This window comes from Sinocyclocheilus rhinocerous, unplaced genomic scaffold, assembly GCF_001515625.1.
Source record: "Sinocyclocheilus rhinocerous isolate Xijiao unplaced genomic scaffold, SAMN03320098_v1.1 scaffold564, whole genome shotgun sequence".
In the NCBI taxonomy this organism is placed as follows: Eukaryota; Metazoa; Chordata; class Actinopteri; order Cypriniformes; family Cyprinidae; genus Sinocyclocheilus; species Sinocyclocheilus rhinocerous.
Window position 1 is genome coordinate 44,809 of NW_015645070.1, and position 5,790 is coordinate 50,598.

The window sequence follows — 5,790 nt, forward strand, 5'->3', positions numbered from 1 at the left end:
TATATATATATATATATATATATATATGTGTGTGTGTGTACTGTATGTATAAGACTGAATTGTGTGAGAAAATTATATTAATACAGTCTATAAAAAAACATGTTTGCAAAATTAAATAATTGTCTTTGTAATAACTTTAATCATTTTATGAAATGAAATGAAAATGAAAAATCTTGTTTTACAGAACCTAAAAAAACAACTTTCAGAATCCAGCCACTGCTTAAAAGCTGAAGTATTTAACTTAAAATACTTTCTTAAAAATATAAAAGTAAAAGCACATTCAGATACTTTCTACAAGCCCAGGTGAATATAGAGACAAATATAAATGTTTTTTTTTACAGTGTTGCTATTGTTAACTAAAACTATAACAATTAAAAATCATTTCACTTACTAAAATAAAGTGTAAATATAAAACACAAATATTAGATGGAAAACCAAAAATTACTAAATCTAAAACTGAAAAAAATAAAATTGCTCATAAAATTACTAACCTTTACTAAAATTACTAACTATTACTAATAACTTAAAAAGAGAAAACAAAAAAAAAATTCAAAATGTGAATAAATGCGATAATAGTATATAAATAATACTAAACTAACACTGGTTTCCCTGGAAAGTGTAACACTATGGTGCTTTCAAAACATTGCTTTGAGTGTTTGAAGACCCCAACACTGCAACACTGAGTCAACCAATGGCGTGAGTTTGGGGCGGGACTATCTGTTTATCTGACAAATGACAGTGGAAGAGAGTGTTCTGGAAACTTGTTTGAAAACAATCATTATTTTTGCCATTCCATGTGGTAGTTGCCATTGCCGATTTTATTCGTGTGCAAATGTTCACAGAGAATCTGGCAGAGCAGTCTCAGTGCAGCCGGAGGAACAGGGCCTGTGGGAGTATCAGCACTGCCAGATGCATTTCGGTGTCACAACAAACCTCTTTCTGTCAGAACATTGTTTGATAAATTGATCTCGCACATCGTATGTTCTTTTCCGATTCCACACAAATTGATTATGGGACACTGTTAAAATATAAATACTGTTTTGGACTAGCTGATGACAGACTGAGAAATTGATGTATTGGAACTGCAGGATGTGAATCAGAACGCTGTACAGGTCAGATCTGGATTCACTACAAGTTATGTTCTGCACAAAGGAGGCCCTGAAAACAAGAAAAATGTATTCTAAAGTCTGAAAGTGTGTTACTAAAACCTTAGTTTAAAGCCTTTCGTTTCTCAGTATTTCAAAAGAAATCCTATAAGTACACACTTTTTGCACATGCAAAAAAAGCCATTTAATATGTTGCACTCAGACGCTCTGAATTACTAGCAAGCAGAATATTGTGTTTACAGGTTTTGCTCTTATTTATTTAGAATATTTTAGAAGCCTTATCTGAGCAAAACTCTCAAGGACCTGACAGAACCTAGGATGCTTCTGGTAAATTCAGTCTAGGCAGCACATCAAAGTTTAATGAGAACAATATCTTCACAGAGTGCTTTAAACACATCACATAAGTAAAGAGAATATCTGCACACTCATTTATTTTACAGATAAATATTTTGACGCTTCTTTTTGATGTTTTATTTAGTACTTATTTTTCTGACCTTGTTTAAGTAGTGTATTATGTTTTATATTTTTCCTGTGTGGAGCAAATGAAATAAAAAAATTAAATTAAATTCTGATTGGTTAAACATGGCATTGAGCAGTGAAATATTTTTTTATGTAGTATTAATTATTTGGTAATTATTTTAGTATAATAATTTTAGTGAACATAAAACATTTAACAGATGGATGTAAACAATCGCTCAAAAGAAAAACAAACCCGTAAAAGACAGCTTGATGGGAGAGAATGTTACATATACAGTATATATATATATATATATATTAGCTAATTAGTCCATTTTAAAAGGACTTTTATTTCTTACTATTTTATGTAAGAAGTTATTTTAAAAAAATGTAAACAGTCTATTTCCATACCTAAGCAGCTTTCTCAAGTTCACATGAACTTATGTAACTAACCCAGCTTCTCTACAAACAGGTAAACAGCTAAACAGGGGAGCAATTCTCAACCTCGCTTCCTTCCTCTGACCACCACAGCATCTAACTGACGATCAGAAGGAGGATAATCACTCCAAAATGACGACTGACGGCTCCTCAAATGGCGTTGTCCAGGCAACAAGACCCCCAACCCCTCTCTCTGCAGCCATACACGTACCTCTTTGTAAAGAGCTGTTATTTAAAGCTCAGGAATAAAAAGAGAAAAACAGGGAGAAGTCATCTGCACTTTCTACTCTCAGTCTGAAAAGTGTTGCACTTCACGAGAAAGGCCTGAGGATCTTTAATCATGATTCTCTCACAGGTTCTGTTTTTTAAAGCCTTTCTGTGAAAGCCCATTTGTGTTCAGCTCACATCGGTGAATCAGTGTTTGATTCATTCAGGACACTCGCCCAGACCGTTGCTGCAGACAGGGGACCTTACGGTGCAGTCAGCGGGGAACAGACTCCCACTGACAGGTGAGAGGGAGCCCACATCTCTCTCACACTAATGGAAAAGCCACGGCAGTGTGTCTGAATTATCGACACAAATAGAAGAAAAGAAATATGAAAAATTAAACTTCTGTCATCATTTACTCAACCTCATGTAGTTCTAAACCCTTGTGAAGCTTAAGGCAGAACAAAAGGATTTTTTAAGTATATGCTGATATTTCTTTACATAATGAATGGGGCTGTCAAGCTCCAAAGAGGACAAAAAGAACAATAAAATTGCCATAAAAGTGGTCCATAAAACTAGTGCACTGTATTTTAAGTCTTTCAGCGCCATACACTGTGTGAAGAACAAAGTATGAAAAGTTGAGTTTTTCCATTTGGAACATAATTACAGCGAATATTAATACAGTATGGACTAATTTTATGATTTCATTATACACTGTGAAACCTAAAAGTCAAATTAATTCAATGAAACAGGTTCATTTCACTCAAATATTCCTTAAAGGTCACTGCACTTAACAGAAAAAAAAGTTATGTGAAGTCAATGACTGATATATTAAGCAGATCTCAAACTGAAAGAGCTACAACAGATTTTCTAGAGTCCGTGTTTCTAAATATAATGGTTTTAATCAATACAGTGAAATTTCATCTGGACAAGGTATTTGAATGGAGTTTATAGTTTAATTGTACATTATAGTTTTATTGTTCATTAGAATGTATCATTTTTATAGTGAATTCAAATGAAATAAGTTAAAAGTATTCACAAGTAATTATTTCTAAACTTAAATGTATTAAGCTAATCGGTTTCCTCGATTAAAATGACAATTATCCTTAGTTGTTGGGTTTTACAGTGTATCTAAGGGTTATATTAACTAAAACAAAAACCATAAAAACATTTTATAACCATAAAAAACTGAAATAACTTTTTTTTTAATCCAGCTAGTTTCCAAAGCAATATTTCTCATTTTCATTTAGTTTAACTTTATAATTATAACTAAAACTAAAAATTTAATTAAACATTAAGAAAAACTGTACATATATTTAAATACATTTTATATATAAATGTAAATTAAATATATCAAATATATTTTAAAATAGACATATATATCAAATATATTTAAGACATATATTTAAAAAAGAAATAAGATAAAATGAATACAAATGACTCAGAAAATACAAAATTATATTTATTTACTTTAAAAAATCTTTTTTTATTTATTTACTTATTGTTCCACGGAAGGGTTTGGAGCAACATGATGGTGAGTAAATAATGGTAGAAATTTAATTTTTTGACTAAATTATTCCTTTCTTTAAGTAGTTTCAGACACAAATAGAATTTGTTTTAGATACATTTGTATGTACATTTGCATTAATTTACCTAAATGTAATTTTCCTTAGTAATTTCTCACTTCACTGCTTTATATGCTAATTTGTCATATTAAGTCTTGCCAGAAACCATGATCTTACAGTCTGGCTGCATGAAGCTGAAGTCTGACGTGTATTTACTAAGGATAAACAAACACTTTAAAGCCCACTGTGTGACAGCATCCCTCCCTCCAGAGACACAGAACTCCTCTTTCACCTCTGTTATCTCCTCTGGGCTGACAAAGAATGTGTTTCCTTTCTCTCTTTTTCCTCTAATGATCACTTTAGGGGCTGCTTCACACTTGTCATTTCCTCTTAAATTATTCTGACCTTGAACCCAGCACTGTAGGCACGCAACCCACTGAGATGTTGTAAAAGACTCCCCAGAACGTCATTTTCCCTGAGGGTTTTTTTTTCTGTTCTGAGTCTGCATTGTTGTTATTCTATGTGCAAATGGGGAGAAATTGATATTATTTCATAAACTGCAAGATTCATACATGGTCCCTGAAGAATCTTCCATTATTATCTAAGACTGCATGGATGCCGCATGCTGGAAGTTCATGTTTTATTCTTAAGTGTGTTTATCTCTGTTAGTATTGATCCATTCTAATCCATGTTCTCCTGGTCCACGGCAATTTTATGGTGTAATGTGCTGTCCCTGGGCACGCTATCGAGGCTAATCAATTTCTGAGCAAGACTTAGCACTTTAATCACTGCAATGAACTTATGCTGATCCTAGAAAGCTGCACAACAGCATCATGCACTACAGAGAGACAGGAGAGAGTGAAAAGGGTTCGGTAAATCGCATAGATTTGGGATTTCAAGTTATTAATATTGTAAAGGAGTGTGAAGGCCTGATGCAGTAGGGAAAACAAAATGATTTAATATTTGTTTTCCTTGCTGCATCAGGCCTTCACACTGTAAAAAAATTTAAATATTTATTTATTTATTTATTGCCAAACACCCTAGTTGTTTGGAATTTGCTTGGTGAGCTCATCAACATACATTAAAATACATACAGAAATATATACATACAGAAATCCAACTATACATATATGTCCTATCAATTATAAGGAGTGAAATGCAAGATGCATATACCAGAGGAATTAAGAGCATGAACAATCCTACAATAAGTACTGTTCAGAAAACGTGTAGACTTGCGCCTGCCTGAAGGAAAAGGTGTAAAGAGGTGTCTGGCTGGATGTAAGGGGTCTTTCGGGATTGTTAAACCTTTTTTCTGCAAACGTGAGACATAGATCTGATCAATAGTGGGAAGATCACAACCAATCATTTTTGAAGCAGCCCGAGTAATATTACAAATCTGACTTCTCTGCTGAACTGTGGAGCTACCAAACCACACTACAAGTGAGAAAGTCAGCACGCTTTCAATGACAGCTCTATAAAAATTGAACACACCAACTTTTGGTAACAACAACAAACTTTTTAAGCTGTCTTAAGAAAAAAAGCCTTTGATTGGATTTTTTAATAATGCCTCTTAGGTTGTCATCCCACTTTAATGTTGCAGAGCTGGTAGTCCCGAGAAACTTAAAACATTGAACATTTTCAATGTCCTGACCATTAATAGTCAATGGCAAGACAGCATTTGTCCTCCGTTGGAAATCAAATACCATTTCCTTTGTTTTTAGGAAATTCAACTTCAGATTATGAGTGCAACTCCATTCAAACAGTGTAGAAACCTCCCTTCTATAGTCCGATTCATTATTATCTGTTATTAAAGCAATCAATGTAGTATCATCTGCAAACTTAAAAATTTGCACTGATTTACAATGTGAAACCCAATCATTAGTGTACACAGAGTACAATAATGTTGACAGTACACATCCTTGTGGGGCCCCCACACTAATTGTCTTAAGACTTGAGAATGTAGGCTATATTAATTTTAACTACTTGTGTTCTGTTCTGCAAAAAATCCAAAATCCAAA